The 20,000-nt window shown below is 42.5% G+C and overlaps 1 protein-coding gene across 1 annotated transcript in view; it reads left to right on the top strand.

Annotated features, from left to right (window-relative positions):
• LOC123772236 (uncharacterized) overlaps positions 1–20,000 on the top strand; it is a 195,014-nt gene that overhangs the window by 63,955 nt on the left and 111,059 nt on the right. The window lies entirely within an intron of this gene.

Raw genomic sequence — 20,000 nt, 5'->3', positions numbered from 1 at the left:
CTATCAAGGAAGAGCTCCCTGAAATACGTGGGAAAATTAAAAAATGAATTCCTCCTGAGAGACATGACAAGGGAGGAGAGAGCTGTGGTGGCAGAAGCAAGGAAGAGGTGCAGGGCGAGAGGGGAAAACCAGGAAGTCACAGCTCCCAACACAACACCCCCAGAGGCAAGGGGAGAACCCACAACCAGCTACCCAGTAACACCAGAAGGAAGGACAACCCCGCCACCCTCCTCTGCATAGAAAACCCCCCTACCCCAAACCCTCCCTGCCCCCACTCAAATGTTCAGCAAAATCTCCCTCCCCCCTCACCCAATCCCCACCCTTCTACCCCTCCCCTCCTCCTGAGTTCTCCCTCCCCCCCTTTCCTTCCCGTCCTCCCTCCCCTTTCACCCCATACCCTCCCTGTCCCTCCCCCTTCACTGGATCCCCTGCCCCTCATCCCAGTATCCTCTAAGACCCTGTTATCCACCTCACAGGTCCTCACACCCATGGAACAGCTTCCCCCACCAGCAGAACACTCACGAATGAAGCGATTTGAGAAGGGACAGAAGAAAGTGAGCCTCAAAGCAATGTACACTAATATAGACGGAATTACAAATAAAGCAAATGAGCTTGGAGAACGGGTACTAGAAGAAAACCCAGACATAATAGCCCTCACAAAAACAAAGCTCACGAAAACGATAACAAACGCAGTGTTCCCACAGGACTATTATGTTATGAGGAAAGAGAGGGAAGGAAGAGGTGGGGGTGGTACAGCTCTGCTGGTAAGAAAAGGCTGGGACTTTGAGGAGATGGATATTCAGGGCTGTGAAGGTTTCAGTGATTTCATAGCAGGTACCGTAACAAATGGAAGGAAAACAATTATAGTTGTAGTCATATATAATCCACCACCAAATGACAGAAGACCTAGACAGGAATATGATAGAAACAACTTAGCCACCATTAACATAATAGAGCAGCTTCTGTTGCTAGCAGGAATGGATCTGAACTACTAATAATGAGAGACTTCAACCATGGGAAGATAGATTGGGAGAACAGAGACCCGCATGGAGGACCAGAAACATGGAGAGCTAAGCTGCTGGACGTGGCAACAAGAAACTTTCTAAGCCAGCACATCAAAGAACCAACAAGAATGAAAGGAGAAGATGAACCAGCAATGCTTGATTTGATATTTACCCTAAATGAGTGGGATATAAGGGAAGTTAAGATGAAAGCGCCCTTGGGAATGAGTGACCACAGTGTATTGAACTTTGAATACCTGGTAGAGCTAGGAATTATCTCCCCCAAAAAAGAACTAGGAATCAAAAGGCTGGCATACCGAAAGGGGAATTATGAACAGATGAGAAGTTTCCTAAGTGAAATACCTTGGGACACAGACCTCAGAGATAAGTCTGAAAAGTGTATGATGGACTATGTTACCCAAAAGTGTCAGGAGGCAGTAAACAGGTTCATTCCGGCCCAAAGGGAAGGTTCGAGTTCTATTTTGTTTTGATTATTTAATACCCTATTATTATCCCCCTTTTGTTATTCCCATTCGTCAACTTGTACACCGAGAAGCAACAGAAGAATCCATGGTATAATAGGGCATGTATGGAAGCGAAGAAACTGAACAAAAGGGCGTGGAGGAACTTCCAGAATAACAGAATACCAGAAAGCAGAGCGATACTAGAGAACCAGGAATGAGTACGTCAGGGTGAGAAGAGAAGCAGAGAAAAGTTATGAAAATTATATAGCAAACAAAGCCAAGACCGAACCAAAGCTACTCCACTGTCACATCAGAAGGAAAACAACAGTGAAAGAACAGGTATTGAAACTTCGAACAGGCGAGGACAGGTATACAGAGAATGACAGAGAGGTGTGTGAAGAACTCAACAAGACGTTCCACGAGGTCTTCACAATAGAACAAGGTGAGGTCACTGTGCTAGGAGAAAGGGAGGTAAACCAGGCGGCCTTAGAAGAGTTCGAAATTACGAGAGAGAAGGTCAAAAGACACCTGCTGGATCTGGATGTTAGAAAGGCTGTTGGTCCAGATGGGATCTCACCATGGATACTGAAAGAGTATGCAGAGGCACTTTGCTTGCCACTCTCCATAGTGTATAGTAAGTCACTGGAGACGGGAGACCTACCAGAAATATGGAAGACGGCGAACGTGGTCCCAATATACAAAAAGGGCGACAGGCAAGAGGCACTGAACTACAGGCCAGTGTCCTTGACTTGTATACCATGCAAGGTGATGGAGAAGATCGTGAGAAAAAACCTGGTAACACATCTGGAGAGAAGGGACTTCGTCACAAATCGCCAACATGGGTTCAGGGAGGGTAAATCTTGCCTTACAGGCTTGATAGAATTCTACGATCAGGTGACAAACATTAGGCAAGAAAGAGAGGGCTGGGCGGACTGCATTTTCTTGGCTTGTCGGAAAGCCTTTGACACAGTACCGCATAAGAGACTGGTACATAAGCTGAAGAGACAGGCAGGTGTAGCTGGTAAGGTGCTCCAGTGGATAAGGGAGTATCTAAGCAATAGGAAGCAGAGAGTTACGGTGAGGGGTGAGACCTCCGACTGGCGTGAAGTCACCAGTGGAGTCCCACAGGGCTCTGTACTCGGTCCTATCTTGTTTCTGATATATGTAAATGATCTCCCGGAGGGTATCGATTCATTTCTCTCAATGTTTGCGGACGATGCTAAAATTATGAGAAGGATTAAAACAGAATAGGACTGTTTGAGGCTTCAAGAAGACCTAGACAAGCTGAAGGAATGGTCGAACAAATGGTTGTTAGAGTTTAACCCAACCAAATGTAATGTAATGAAGATAGGTGTAGGGAGCATGAGGCCAAATACAAGGTATCATCTGGGAGAGGAAATTCTTCAGGAGTCAGAGAAGGAAAAAGACTTGGGGGTTGATATCATGCCAGACCAGTCTCCTGCAGCACATATCAAGCGGATAACATCAGCAGCATATGCCAGGCTGGCCAACATACGAACAGCATTCAGAAACTTGTGTAAAGAATCATTCAGAACTTTGTATACCACATATGTTAGGCCAATCCTGGAGTATGCAGCCCCAGCATGGAGTCCATATCTAGTCAAGGATAAGACTAAACTGGAAAAGGTTCAAAGGTTTGCCACCAGACTAGTACCCAAGCTGAGAGGTATGAGCTATGAGGAGAGACTATGGGAATTAAACCTCACTTCGCTGGAAGACAGAAGAGTTAGAGGGGACATGATCACCACATTCAAGATTCTGAAGGGAATTGATAAGGTAGATAAAGACAGGCTATTTAACACAAGGGGAACACGCACAAGGGGACACTGGTGGAAACTGAGTGCCCAAATGAGCCACAGAGATATTAGAAAGAACTTTTTTAGTGTCAGAGTGGTTGACAAATGGAATGCATTAGGAAGTGATGTGGTGGAGGCTTTCTCCATACACAGTTTCAAGTGTAGATATGATAGAGCCAAATAGGCTCAGGAATCTGTACATCTGTTGATTGACGGTTGAGGGGCGGGACCAAAGAGCCAGAGCTCAACCCCCACAAACACAACTAGGTGAGTACACACACACACACACACACACCACACCCACACACACGCACACACACACACACACACACGCGCACACACACACACACACACACACACACACACACACACACACAAACACACACACACACACACACACACACACACACGCACACAACCACACACACACACACACACACACACACACACACACACACACACACACACACACACACACACACACACACACACACACACACACACACACACACAGGCCCTGCCTCACAGCGTTACTTGAATTCTACGACCAGGCAACAAAAATAAGGCAAGAAAGAGAAGGGTGGGCAGACTGCATATTTTTGAATTGTCAGAAAGCCTTTGATACAGTGCCACACAAGAGGCTAGTGCGAAAGTTGGAGATGCAGGCTGGAGTGAAAGGGAAGGTACTCCGGTGGATAGAGGAGTACCTAAGCAACAGGAGACAACGAGTCTGTGTGAGGGGTGAAGTCTCAGATTGGCGAGACGTCACAAGTGGAGTCCCGCAGGGGTCAGTCCTTGGACCTATACTGTTTCTGGTATATGCAAATGATCTCCCAGAGGGTATAGATTCGTTCCTCTCAATGTTTGCCGACGATGCAAAAATTATGAGGAGGATTGAAACAGAGGATTATAGTAGGAGGCTACAAGATGACCTAGATAGACTGAGTGAATGGTCCCACAAATGGCTGTTGAAGTTCAACCCGAGTAAATGCAAAGTAATGAAACTAGGCAGTGGAAACAGGAGGCCAAACACAGGATACAGAATAGGAGATGAAGTACTTAATGAAACAGACAGAGAAAAAGATCTACGAGTTGATATCACACCAAACCTGTTTCCTGAAGCCCACATAAAGAGAATAACGTCTGCGGCATATGCGAGGCTGGCTAACATCAGAACGGCGTTCCGGAACCTGTGTAAGGAATCATTCAGAATTTTGTACACCACATATGTAAGACCAATCCTGGAGTATGCGGCCCCAGCATGGAGCCCGTACCTTGTCAAGCACAAGACAAAGCTTGAAAAAGTCCAAAGGTATGCTACTAGACTAGTCCCAGAACTAAGAGGCATGAGTTATGAGGAAAGGCTGCGGGAAATGCACCTTATGTTACGGTGCCCTCTCCTATTTCTTTCGTTTGCCGGCTTAAAGAGTCATATCAGCTCTCCCTACTGATTCTCTGAGGTTCAGGGAGTCTATTGACATATGTGGCGACCAGACCGGCTGCCAGTTAAGGGAAGGAAGTTATATTATAAGTTGTAAATAAAGGAAAATTGGCGCCCTGTTATAAAATGAAACAGTATCCCCTATGGCAGATATGACCTTTTGGAAGGGACATTAGCCGATCGCGGATTGGCCAACGTAGGTCGCGGGCGACAAATCAGGGCCCGCCATGACGTCACCGAGTGCCCCGGGCGGCGCCAACGTCAGAGTTGATCTGACCTTGGAAGCGACAGGACGCGCCTCGGTCTGCTCTCAAGGATTGGAGGCTCTGCAAGCCTTGTTCAGTGGATTGAGCTGGCCATCGCAGCCCATCATAGTTATTGGAGACCCTGCGCTTCTGGGAGGCAAAAGAGGAACCAAGTTCAGTGAGCAGAGAAGTGCCAAACTTGGAAAATAGTCGGCGACGACGCTGGGCGGCGCCGCTGGCTGGACGTTGAGGTCTGGAAGGTGGGCGAGCAGGCCTAGCTGTGACTGGGGTCACATCCACTGAGAATCTTGGAAGGACGACACCGTGCCTAGGACAAGGAGCAACGCCTTGTGGGAGAGGCGAGTGTGGGGAAAAATAGTGATTAGCTCAGCGCCCATCGATGAACCAGGATTGGAGCAGCTGAATCTCAGGGATTGGAACGGCGACGACGCGAAGGCTCCACGACACCTGAGGACCTGTGGAACGTCCTGGATCGTCAAGGATCGACCCAAGGAAGCGTGGGAACCTCACACCATCGAGGGACAGGCGTCGTGAGCCAGGAATGTAAGGTAGATCATTTTCCCTCCCATTACCCCTTGTATGAGTAGGCTAGTTAGGCCACAATATTTACTTGTGTATGTGGCAGCAAGACTTTATTACTTTAATAGTAGAATAGGCTGCAAGGCAGCTTGAGTCCAGGACTGTCAGAGAGGACAGGGTGTATGGATGGCAGGACAGTGAAGAAGAGGCGCCGACGTGGTGAAGAGGCCCTCCTGTGAGAGTGTGAGACTCCTGTCTTTCTGCCCAGTTGAAGGAGTGTTGGAGGTCGTGGAAGAAGAGGCTGACGATCTCCAGACTCATTATCCATATTTCCATATTCATGTATTACTTGTGATTGTGTGTGTGTGTTCATGTAATTTGCATCAGTAAATCCACACATTTTATCACTGTGTTTGAGTGTGCCTCCATTTATGATATTTCTCTATGAGCATACATTTCTGGCTACAAACAATATATAATACACCCACTGAACTGCATTGCTGGGTTGCAGATATAATAACCCAGCTGGCGACCTTGCTAAGAAGAAGATAGAGAAGACAGGCGGGAAAGGAGTTCCTGCAACCTTTTTTTGTCTGGCAGGCAAGACTCAGGGAGGTTATGGTTATAAGGTAAGCCTGAGTCTTCCTTCACTCCCCCACGGGTCTAGGCCGGAATTGTTAACAGCAATTTCCCCGTGTTCGACTGAAGGGCTTCCAGGGTGAATCAGTGGCACTCCTTTGTGTTGGAAGCAAAGACCTGCGGAGGTGGGCATTGTTGGTCCTCTCTTGTGTGACCAAGGAGACTCCGGTGAATCCAGGGAGTCGGAGGGGCTGAGTATTTGGGCCTTTGAGCCCCTAGCAGCCGAGTGTTAGCAGAGCCCCGGACCAACCCACCCCCACGTGACACTTACGACACTGAAAGACAGAAGAGTAAAGGGGGACATGATCACAACCTACAAAATCCTCAGGGGAATCGACCGGGTAAACAAGGATTAACTATTCAACACTGGAGGGACGCGAACAAGGGAACACAGGTGGAAGCTGAGTACCCAAATGAGCCACAGAGAGATTAGAAAGAACTTTTTCAGTGTCAGAGTAGTTAGTAAATGGAATGCACTAGGAAGTGATGTGGTGGAGGCTGACTCCATACACAGTTTCAAATGTAGATATGATAGAGCCCAGTAGGCTCAGGAATCTGTACACCAGTTGATTGACGGTTGAGAGGCGGAACCAAAGAGCCAAAGCTCAACCCCCGCAAGCACAATTAGGTGAGTACACACAGGGTGTGTATTCGTTGCCTTCTTGGATGTATATTGGTTGTAGATATACACAGTAGACACTTTAGTAGTTTATTGAGTGAGGTAACAAAGTATATATCTGCCCAGCCGAGGTCCAACCTACTCTGGGTCTGTGAGAATACTGAGGCCTGCTTGGAGAGCAGCTAGTGCCGGCTTTGTATGGAGTGACGTCAGACGCCTACTCGCCTGTGATTGGTTATGTCTCAACCATAACACAATTTGAGTATTAACACCGCTTGGACACGCTACCAAGTCGACGTCCCTAGTCGACAAGCTCTGGCTAGCTACATAGTTACAATGATTCTGAAGGACCTCGGTGGCATTCAATAATGGCTTACATGGAAAATTTGCACAATAAACATTAAAAGAAGATCAGGTTTGCGTTAATACTAACACCTCGACATGTGCCCAAAAAAATTGAACATAATAGGTGAAAAATCATGGTAACAATGCTTTAATTAAACACGAGCATTAAGAACATATATATGTCTAATTATCAAAATGAACAATACAACTCAAGGTATTGCCTAAACAAAATTATTAACATGTGTTAATGGCATGTGCTTGGGAAACAAAACAAAATTAAAGACAATTATCTACATTAATGGAACAAAAGTTCTGACCTAACAACCACAAATGAATATTAAGATTATATAATGGGGGGAATTTTTTTTGTGTGTTAATGTACAATATATTTACAAGCAATATACAAGGCCTGGATCAAGAAGACTAACATCTGAGTGATAGCAGTCAGGATTCACTGGCCTCAGTGTGGTTGCTAGAACAGCAATAAACTCTTTATGACAAGCACTGTAAAAATACAAATGGCAGTAGACTTAACAATGGCATCTAATTTATAACACAAAATAAAGTTGAGAAAAAAAAACTTCATTATACTATATATATAATGGTAATAATAGGACACATGTGGTAGAAATACTGCAAATGAATTTTTGCAAAACAAAACAGAATAACTGCAGAGTGCACTTAATTATAAATTCTGCGGATATCTACACCTAGCTCATCCAGAGCACTATACAACTCTGGCTCTGACTGAAGGTCAGGAACAGATGAAACTGCATGTGACAAACTATCATCTTGAGAGATAACCTCGTTAACATCTAGCGAATGGACATGTGGTGAGTGCACGGTTGAAACGAGAGGTCTAGATCTAAGATTATAGGTGCTAGTATGGGGTTGCTGTACATCAAGTGATCTGTCAACCACAGAAGGTGGTGTCCCAATAGGAGGATCTGTCTGGGTAAGTTCATTGTCATCTTCCTCATCAGTCTCGTCAACAGTCATTTTGGCTAACTTCATGTGGTCTAAATGTTCATTTATATACTCTCCTGTTAACAAATTCTTAAGTCTGTACTTGTTACCTTTGATAAGCTCGATTACCTTATATAGACCCAAAAATTTCTTAGTTAACTTGTACATAGGACCAGACCTGTGTTGGTCTGTACCATTACTACAGATTCAATAGTTATCTTACTGGGTTTAGCTCGTGCATTCCTTGCTCGAGTGAACTCGGCTGTGGCTTTGGACAGTTGTTCTCATATTTTCTTGAATACTAGTTGCATTTGTCTACGCTTCACTTGAACAAAATCATCTACGTTATTTAAAGGAGTAGGAGGTACATTAGTCAATTCATTAGGGAGGATCTTATCTGTACCATAAAGAATAGTGTGAGGTGTGTCACCTGTAGAAACATTAATTGAAGAATTTATGGCACACTGAATTAAGGGTACAAAATCATCCCAATTGTTGTTATCACAATTCAACGTTACTCTCAAGGTATCTAACACTTTCCTGTTAGTACGTTCGGCTAATCCATTACTTGCTGGGTTGTAAGGCATGATGCTACATTTTTTAATGTTATATAAATCAAACAAGCTAGTTAGAATACTATTACTGAATTCTGGACCATTATCTGAAAGGATTATTAGGCATACTATAACTACAAATTATTTGGTCATGCAGTGCACTGGCTATAGTTTCTGCCTACTCGCCTGTGATTGATTATGTCTTAACCGTCATACAATTTGAGTATTAACATGTGTGTGTGTGTGTGTGTGTTCCACCTGTGTCGGGGACACAGGTGGAAACTTAGTACCTAGATGAGTCACAGATGTTAGAAAGAATTTTTTCAGTGTCAGAGTAGTTAATAAATAGAATGCACTAGGAAGTGATGTAGTGGAGGCTGACTCCATACACAGTTTCAAATGTAGATGTGATAGAGCCCAGAAGGCTCAGGAATCTGTACACCAGTTGATTGACAGTTGAGAGGCGGGACCAAAGAGCCAAAGCTCAACTCCTGCAAGCACAATTAGGTAAGTATAATTAGGTGAGTACACACACACACACACACACACTCTCTCTCTCTCTCTCTCTCTCTCTCTCTCTCTCTCTCTCTCTCTCTCTCTCTCTCTCTCTCTCTCTCTCTCTCTCTCTCTCTCTCTCTCTCTCTCTCTCTTTCTCTCTCTCTCTTTCTCTCTCTCTCTTTCTCTCTCTCTCTCCCTCTCCCTCCCTATCTCTATCTCTCTCCCTCCCTCCTTCTCACACTCTCCCTCCTTCCCTCCCACCCTCCTTCCTCACTCACTCTCTCCTCACTCCATCTCTCTCCTTCACTCCCTCCTCTCATGTGTCTCTCCCTTCTCTTAATTGCTCTCTCCCTCACCTCTAGCTCTCGTTGTCTAACCCTAACCCAACTTAGTAGAAAGGGTAGCAAACATGGAAGGGAGACAAAACACAGGTGATAAGGAGGGACAGGATGAACCAATAAGATGATCACCCAACTATGGGAGTAATCAGGAACTGCAAGACACGAGGGAAACAATCACCTGAATACAAGGCTGAAAGCAGCAAAAAAAAGTAGATAAAAAGCCTCAGTGAGAACCCTACTCAGGACTCAGTTCCAGACAACAACAACCCCCTCTAGAATATATTACTAAAGGAGTTACAGTAGGAGGGGGCTGAACAAAGCATTGAGAAGGTTTTCAGGCTAGGCAGGTTCAACAAGGACAGAGATTGACTGATAAAGATAATATTCTCAAACAAGACTACAAAAGACATTTTTTTTAGCAAAGAAGAACAAACTATTATATAAAATGGGATACAAAGCAGTATGCCTTCAGTGTGACATGACAAGGGACGAGAGAATCACGGGAGCAGATGCAAGGAAGAGGCACAAAGAGAGGGAAGAGAACCAGGGAACAACAGTACCCAATCCAACAATCTCAGAGTGGAGTGTGGAACCCTTTACCAGCAGTTAAGCAACCCCAGAGAGAAATATAACACCCACACCTTCCACCCCATATAAACCATCACCCTGAGTTCTCCCTGTTCCCCCATAAAATGCCCTATTTACCCGCCCAAACCTCCCTCCCCACTCCCCTCATACCCTATTTGTCCCCCATTCTCTTGATTCCATCATCCTCCAAGGCCCTATTAACTATCTCTCAGGACAACAGCCCCATCCAATTTTCCACGCCCAAGGAGAAGCTTCCTATGCCAGCAGAGAGGCCATCAAAGGAAAGCGTAAGTGAGAATGGCTAGAAGAAAGTGGCCATTCTCTCTTTGAATGGCCATAAGACTTTCAAAACAATACTTTCATATATAGATTGGGTTCCATATATATATCAAGCAGACTTTGGAAAAGGTCAAACGAAGAAATCCCAGATGAAAAAGCACTTCCAGAGTGTTGGAAGTAGAGATAACCTGTCAACCCAAGGGATCAGCAAGGAAAAGGCTCACTTATCAAAGAGGAAACTCTAATGTGATGAGGAACTTTCTAATGGGAATACCATGGAAAACAGGACTCAGAAAAAAGCTGTATAAGATATGATAGCATACATCACCAGAAGAGCCAGAAAGTTACAGACAAACTTATCCCAGCTCAAAAGGAGAAAAATAAAAAGCAAGATTAGAATCTATAGTTCATTTAGGCATATAAGGAAGCAAAGCAGTTAAGTACAAGAATATGGAGAAACTACAGAAATAACAGAACACCAGAGAGCAGAGGGAGGTACCAGAGGGTCAGGAATGAGTACCTCAGAGTGAAGAGAGAAGCAGAAAGACAGTATGAAAATGGCATCGCGAGTAAAGCCAAGACCCAACAAAAACTGCTCCATAGCCACTTCATGAGGAAAACAGCAGTGAAAGAACAAGAGATGAAACTGAGAAAAGGGGAGAACAGATACACAGCAAATGAAAAGGAGGTGTATGATGAAAACCTAAACAAGAGATTCCTGTTCAAAATAGAGCTTGGAAAAATCCCTCTGCTGAGAGAGAAGGCAGTAAACCATATAATCTTGGAGGAATTTGAGCTTACCAAGGATGATATGAAAAGGAACCTGTTGGAGCTGAATATGACAAAGGTTGTTGGGCCTGACAGAATCTGACCATGGGTACTAAAAGAGGGTGCAGAAGTACAGTGGGTGCCACTCTCGGTGGAGTATAACAGATCACTGGAAGCAAGAGACCTACCGGAAAGCTGGAAGACAGTTAGTGTAGTCCCAATATACAAAAAGGGTGACAGGTAAGAGACACTGATCTGCAGGCTAGTTTCCTTATTTTGAATACCATGCAAGGTGATGGAGAAGATCGTGAGGAAAAAGATCATAGAACTTCTGGAGAGAAGGAGCTTTGTAATACATCAACAATATGGGTTCAAGAATAGTAAATCCTGCCTCTCAAGTTTAATAGTATTCTATAACTAGGCGACAAGAATTAGGCAAGAAAGTGAATGATGGCAGACTGCATTTTCTTAGACTACCAGAAAGCTTTTGATACAGTACCCCATAAGAGACTGTCAAAAAAGTTGGAGAAACAGGCAGAATTAACAGGTAAGGTGCTCGTGTGGATAAGTGAGTATCAAAGCAACATAAAACAGCGAATAATTGTGATGGGGAGACATCAGAGTGGCGAGATGTCATCAGCGGAGTCCCAGAGAGCTCTATTCTTCGATCCATCCTGTTTCTGATATAAGTAAACGATCTTCAAGAGGGTATAGACTCATTCCTCTCAACATTTCCCGATGATGCAAAAATTAGACTGACAGTTTGTAATGAACACCTTTTCTTGTAGCCATTTGGTCAGAGTACTGGACTTGTCAAGGTGCTCATTACCCATGTCAGTCTAGGGGTTTGAATATTTCACAGGAAGAGCTCTTTCTTATATAATCGGCTTGGGGTTAATGCAAATTAATGTTATATATATATATATATATATATATATATATATATATATATATATATATATATATATATATATATATATATATATATATATATATATATATATGTCGTACCTAGTAGCCAGAACGCACTTCTCAGCCTACTATTCAAGGCCCGATTTGCCTAATAAGCCAAGTTTTCCTGAATTAATATATTTTTCTAATTTTTTTCTTATGAAATGATAAAGCTACCCATTTCATTATATATGAGGTCAATTTTTTTTATTGGAGTTAAAATTAACGTAGATATATGACCGAACCTAACCAACCCTACCTAACCTAACCTAACCTATCTTTATAGGTTAGGTTTGGTTAGGTAGCCGAAAAAGTTAGGTTAGGTTAGGTTAGGTAGGTTAGGTAGTCGAAAAACAATTAATTCATGAAAACTTGGCTTATTAGGCAAATCGGGCCTTGCATAGTAGGCTGAGAAGTGCGTTCTGGCTACTAGGTACGACATATATATATATATATATATATATATATATATATATATATATATATATATATATATATATATATATATATATATATATATATATATATATATATATATATATATATATATATGACAATGTCAAGCCACGGAGGAAAAATGAAAACAGAAATTTCCTTAAGTACTTTCGTATATTAATACATCTTCAGAAGGAGTGACTCCTTCAGAAGGACTCCTTCTGAAGATGTATTAATATACGAAAGTACTTAAGGAAATTTCTGTTTCATTTTTCCTCCGTGGTCTGACATTGTCACATTTTTAATCACGTGTTTATTTTCGTGATATACACACACACACACACATATATATATATATATATATATATATATATATATATATATATATATATATATATATATATATATATATATATATATATATATATATATATATATATATATTAGTATATTTTGGTAGCAGTCTTTCCTGTAGACATATTTTATTAAATATGACCGAAAAAGTAAGATTAATAATTCTAACACGAATTTTCTCAATCTTTCATACATTATGCTTCACTGTTGGAGGTAAATCAAAAATCACTTCTCCAAAATTCATTTTTATTTCTAGTCTGACGCGACACGGGCGCGTTTCGTAAAACTTATTACATTTTCAAAGACTTCACAAATACACAACTGATTAGAACTTGCGTTTCCCTGATTTTATATCTACATTTGAGTGAGGTGGGAAGGGTGATGTGGCATTACATTTGAGTGAGGTGGGAAGGATGATGTGGCATTAGAGGATATTAATAGGGTATTAAAAGTATCAACACAAGACAGAACACGAAACAATGGATATTGAATAGAAGTGTTTGTAGAAAGCCTATTGGTCCATATTTCTTGATGCTTCTATATTGGAGCGGAGTCTTGAGGTGGGTAGAATATAGTTGTGCAATAATTGGCTGTTGATTGCTGGTGTTGACTTCTTGATGTGTAGTGCCTCGCAAACGTCAAGCCGCCTGCTATCGCTGTATCTATCGATGATTTCTGTGTTGTTTACTAGGATTTCTCTGGCGATGGTTTGGTTATGGGAAGAGATTATATGTTCCTTAATGGAGCCCTGTTGTTTATGCATCGTTAAACGCCTAGAAAGAGATGTTGTTGTCTTGCCTATATACTGGGTTTTTTGGAGCTTACAGTCCCCAAGTGGGCATTTGAAGGCATAGACGACGTTAGTCTCTTTTAAAGCGTTCTGTTTCGTGTCTGGAGAGTTTCTCATGAGTAGGCTGGCCGTTTTTCTGGTTTTATAGTAAATCGTCAGTTGTATCCTCTGATTTTTGTCTGTAGGGATAACGTTTCTATTAACAATATCTTTCAGGACCCTTTCCTCTGTTTTATGAGCTGTGGAAAAGAAGTTCCTGTAAAATAGTCTAATAGGGGGTATAGGTGTTGTGTTAGTTGTCTCTTCGGAGGTTGCATGACTTTTCACTTTCCTTCTTATGATGTCTTCGATGAAACCATTGGAGAAGCCGTTATTGACTAGAACCTGCCTTACCCTACAGAGTTCTTCGTCGACTTGCTTCCATTCTGAGCTGTGGCTGAGAGCACGGTCGACGTATGCGTTAACAACACTCCTCTTGTACCTGTCAGGGCAGTCGCTGTTGGCATTTAGGCACATTCCTATGTTTGTTTCCTTTGTGTAGACTGCAGTGTGGAAACCTCCGCCCTTTTCCATGACTGTTACATCTAGAAAAGGCAGCTTCCCATCCTTTTCCGTCTCGTAAGTGAAACGCAGCACGGAACTCTGCTCAAATGCCTCCTTCAGCTCCTGCAGATGTCTGACATCAGGTACCTGTGTAAAAATGTCGTCAACATACCTGCAGTATATGGCCGGTTTCAAGTTCATGTCGACTAAGACTTTTTGCTCGATGGTACCCATGTAGAAGTTTGCAAACAGGACACCTAGGGGAGAACCCATAGCGACCCCATCTACTTGCTTATACATATGCCCATCCGGGCTCAAGAAGGGTGCCTCTTTAGTACAAGCTTGGAGTAGTTTCCTCAGAATACTTTCTGGCATGTCAAGAGGAGTACAGGCTGGATCACGATACACTCTGTCGGCTATCATTCCGATTGTCTCGTCCACAGGTACGTTGGTAAACAGCGATTCTACGTCCAACGAGGCTCTTATCCCTGTGGCCCGTGCGCCCCGCAGTAAGTCCACAAATTCCTTTGGAGACTTCAGGCTGAAGGCGCAAGGAACATAAGGAGTCAGCAGGCCGTTGAGTCGCTTTGCCAATCTGTACGTGGGTGTGGGTATCTGGCTAATGATTGGCCGAAGTGGGTTTCCAGGCTTGTGCGTCTTGACATTTCCATACGCATATCCAGGTTTATATTCCCCAATGATCTTTGGCAGGTGGAGTCCGGATTTCTTGGCGTTCACAGTTTCGATCAGTTTGTTGACCTTTGCTTTTAATTCGGCTGTAGTGTCCTTCGTTACCCTTTGGAACTTAGTTTGGTCAGAGAGTATGATGTTCATTTTCGCCAGATATTCGTCTTTTTTAAGAATGACATATATTGGCGACTTGTCACCTCTCCTGACAACTATCTCCTTGTTCTCACGAAGGCTTTTAGCTGCCGCTCTAAGCTCGGGGGACAGTATGGTGCTTCTGTAGTTGCCTCGATTCTTTCCTCCTTCTGCAATAAGTTCTGCTTGTAAGGTATCTTTGGTAGTGACCTTCTAAGAAGGTCACTACCAAAGAAGGTCACTACCTTCTTAGAAGGTAGTGACCTTCTAAGAAGGTCACTACCAAAGATACCTTACAAGCAGAACTTATTGCAGAAGGAGGAAAGAATCGAGGCAACTACAGAAGCACCATACTGTCCCCCGAGCTTAGAGCGGCAGCTAAAAGCCTTCGTGAGAACAAGGAGATAGTTGTCAGGAGAGGTGACAAGTCGCCAATATATGTCATTCTTAAAAAAGACGAATATCTGGCGAAAATGAACATCATACTCTCTGACCAAACTAAGTTCCAAAGGGTAACGAAGGACACTACAGCCGAATTAAAAGCAAAGGTCAACAAACTGATCGAAACTGTGAACGCCAAGAAATCCGGACTCCACCTGCCAAAGATCATTGGGGAATATAAACCTGGATATGCGTATGGAAATGTCAAGACGCACAAGCCTGGAAACCCACTTCGGCCAATCATTAGCCAGATACCCACACCCACGTACAGATTGGCAAAGCGACTCAACGGCCTGCTGACTCCTTATGTTCCTTGCGCCTTCAGCCTGAAGTCTCCAAAGGAATTTGTGGACTTACTGCGGGGCGCACGGGCCACAGGGATAAGAGCCTCGTTGGACGTAGAATCGCTGTTTACCAACGTACCTGTGGACGAGACAATCGGAATGATAGCCGACAGAGTGTATCGTGATCCAGCCTGTACTCCTCTTGACATGCCAGAAAGTATTCTGAGGAAACTACTCCAAGCTTGTACTAAAGAGGCACCCTTCTTGAGCCCGGATGGGCACATGTATAAGCAAGTAGATGGGGTCGCTATGGGTTCTCCCCTAGGTGTCCTGTTTGCAAACTTCTACATGGGTACCATCGAGCAAAAAGTCTTAGTCGACATGAACTTGAAACCGGCCATATACTGCAGGTATGTTGACGACATTTTTACACAGGTACCTGATGTCAGACATCTGCAGGAGCTGAAGGAGGCATTTGAGCAGAGTTCCGTGCTGCGTTTCACTTACGAGACGGAAAAGGATGGGAAGCTGCCTTTTCTAGATGTAACAGTCATGGAAAAGGGCGGAGGTTTCCACACTGCAGTCTACACAAAGGAAACAAACATAGGAATGTGCCTAAATGCCAACAGCGACTGCCCTGACAGGTACAAGAGGAGTGTTGTTAACGCATACGTCGACCGTGCTCTCAGCCACAGCTCAGAATGGAAGCAAGTCGACGAAGAACTCTGTAGGGTAAGGCAGGTTCTAGTCAATAACGGCTTCTCCAATGGTTTCATCGAAGACATCATAAGAAGGAAAGTGAAAAGTCATGCAACCTCCGAAGAGACAACTAACACAACACCTATACCCCCTATTAGACTATTTTACAGGAACTTCTTTTCCACAGCTCATAAAACAGAGGAAAGGGTCCTGAAAGATATTGTTAATAGAAACGTTATCCCTACAGACAAAAATCAGAGGATACAACTGACGATTTACTATAAAACCAGAAAAACGGCCAGCCTACTCATGAGAAACTCTCCAGACACGAAACAGAACGCTTTAAAAGAGACTAACGTCGTCTATGCCTTCAAATGCCCACTTGGGGACTGTAAGCTCCAAAAAACCCAGTATATAGGCAAGACAACAACATCTCTTTCTAGGCGTTTAACGATGCATAAACAACAGGGCTCCATTAAGGAACATATAATCTCTTCCCATAACCAAACCATCGCCAGAGAAATCCTAGTAAACAACACAGAAATCATCGATAGATACAGCGATAGCAGGCGGCTTGACGTTTGCGAGGCACTACACATCAAGAAGTCAACACCAGCAATCAACAGCCAATTATTGCACAACTATATTCTACCCACCTCAAGACTCCGCTCCAATATAGAAGCATCAAGAAATATGGACCAATAGGCTTTCTACAAACACTTCTATTCAATATCCATTGTTTCGTGTTCTGTCTTGTGTTGATACTTTTAATACCCTATTAATATCCTCTAATGCCACATCATCCTTCCCACCTCACTCAAATGTAATGCCACATCACCCTTCCCACCTCACTCAAATGTAGATATAAAATCAGGGAAACGCAAGTTCTAATCAGTTGTGTATTTGTGAAGTCTTTGAAAATGTAATAAGTTTTACGAAACGCGCCCGTGTCGCGTCAGACTAGAAATAAAAATGAATTTTGGAGAAGTGATTTTTGATTTACCTCCAACAGTGAAGCATAATGTACGAAAGATTGAGAAAATTCGTGTTAGAATTATTAATCTTACTTTTTCGGTCATATTTAATAAAATATATATGTGGGAACCGACCTGTGAGATTTATATTTATTTAATTTATATGAATTTATATTTACGTTAATTTATATACTTCGATAGCAATTTGTATGATGTTAAGTGGACTGTATTTCTGCAATAATCTCATAATCTCACAAATCGATCCTCTACACATTAGGGGGGGTTTATTAATTGAATATATATGCAGCCAATCAAACTACAGTATTAACTACACATTATTAAACATTGAAGAGGTTCCTTATCTTATAGTACAGCAGGTTAGTCCACCAGGTATAACTAGGGTGTAGACACCAAATTATCCTCTTTGAGGTAGCTTCCATATCACCCAGTAACTGGTGCACAAATCTTCCTTCCTCGTCTTGACCTGTCAAAAGTGCGCTAGCTGTGAAGCCAGAATCCTATATATGACAAGTATATCAGAGAAAACACTATACAGAACATTGAAGACCTGGCTTAATTACCTTTAGTATGAGGCGATTTCGCGTTCTAACCGGGTCACCCTATATAATGACATTAATGGCCACTAATGATAGATAATGGGTTTCGGAAAGAACACTTAACTTGATATGTAGACAGCGTGTTGAAAAATGGTACACCTTTGGTTTCCATAACACTACGTCCAAGTAAATTTAACAGGAGCCGAATTTGCTCCCGTGTGAGCCTCTGGTCTCAATATAAACAACAATGGCTGCCCTCCTTCCCCACTCACTGACGCCTGGCCTACTTGTCCAGATGTCAGAAAGTGATAGAAGGGTCACATTTACTCTACTTTAATATTGATAATTAAGTTAATTTATATAAGATGTTTTTATGATGGTAAAGTCCAAAGACTAATGTATTTAAGAATAATTCCCACCATAATAGGTGGTGAATTATAATAGTATGTGGTGATGATATCCCGTTTTCTTTAAACGGTAATTCCACTACAAGTTACGTTTTCTATGGGTAACTTGTTGGTAATACAGCAGAAATTATTATCTGTCTGTATGATATATTAAATGGTGTCGGATTTTCCGACATAATTCCCCAGGGGGCTGCTCACGGGACGAAGTCCTATTAGAACAGACGAACACCGATACTCCTCCTCCGAATTATTTCATTAATTTGATGTTAGGAGTTAGTAATCACACATTTGTGCGTCTGTTTGTACAGGACGGATGTCCCGTACTAGAGTTGCAGGGGTTAGAAGTCTAATGCGATTTCATTTCCCTGTCAACTCTTGAAAGGCTAATATTCAAGCCTTATTACATATTATTTAACCCAGAAGACTGAATGTGATCAAGTACTACAGTCAAGTATGATTCAGGGACTGCAGTGAGATCAGTGACATTAGATATAACTTGAAGTTTCTTCAGGTAACTGGTCACTGATATATAAACACTGAGGTCCATGGAATACATCTTGATTAAATAATAAATGTATCAAGTCAGTCATCAGATTTATTGGGGTTTAATTTAGTTAATTGATTCAGAAGATTGAATAGCTCATCATTAAAGTAAAGTATGGTTCTGAGACTGCAGTGGGTTCAGTGACATTGGTCGCAGTGACTTGTAGCTGTTTTAGGCTACTGTTCACTGATTTGCCACTGAGGCCTCATGAACTCATCTTCAGCTTCAAATGATGATACTAACATCAACCTCTGTTGGTATAGTCAACTGTAATCTCCTTAGTATAATGCTACTGGAGAAATATAATCAGCTGACAAATTTAGACTTCTACTGGTATTGTTTATCTGCAGGCATAGGTCTCCTCAGGCTTGATACTGGGCCTGAGAGTAATTTACCTCCTGCAGAGTTTAACATGGTTATACCCTGATATTTAGTAGGGCTACCGATGAATTGATGGTAGTAGTCTGTCCCCACAAGGACAGCCATTTGGCATTTGATTTGCTCAAATTTACCTGCAGCTGCTTGATAATAGCTTTCCAGGTCAGCATAATCAACTTGAGATTGTTGTGACAAATCTTCACATTTCTTGATCTGTCTTGTTAAGTGGCCTTTAAGACCTGCAAGGGTTCTTTTCATTCTCCCTGCATTATCCATACTGGCTCGTTGGTGAAGCCTTGTGGGGCTTGTACTTGGGCTGCTCATAATACTGAACAAGCACTGATGGTAGCCTAGGGTAAATTCTGAACTCACTAGGCAATAATCCTACCTCTACTAGAGGTTAGCACTTAAAATTAATACACATTATATATATACAATCATCCACACTAATGATTTGAGTGATAAACCAGTGTCATTGGAAGTACCTTTAGGTTAGCTCTTCTATATCACCCTAGGATGGTAGAGACACTAATTAATCACTCAAAGGTGTAATGATCATAAGTAATTTATTATATATACAACTCAACTCGAGTTGATAAAAATTACACCCAAAATAGGGTCTGGACCATTCATTAATGGTGTTAGGTTGTTCAATATAGTACAACTGACTATTGTAATAATGGGACTAGGATGAACGATAATAGTTCAACTAGTCA

The sequence above is a fragment of the Procambarus clarkii genome, chromosome 69 (genome assembly GCF_040958095.1).
Source record: "Procambarus clarkii isolate CNS0578487 chromosome 69, FALCON_Pclarkii_2.0, whole genome shotgun sequence".
Taxonomy (NCBI): domain Eukaryota; kingdom Metazoa; phylum Arthropoda; class Malacostraca; order Decapoda; family Cambaridae; genus Procambarus; species Procambarus clarkii.
This window is presented reverse-complemented; position numbering and strand designations above follow the sequence as displayed.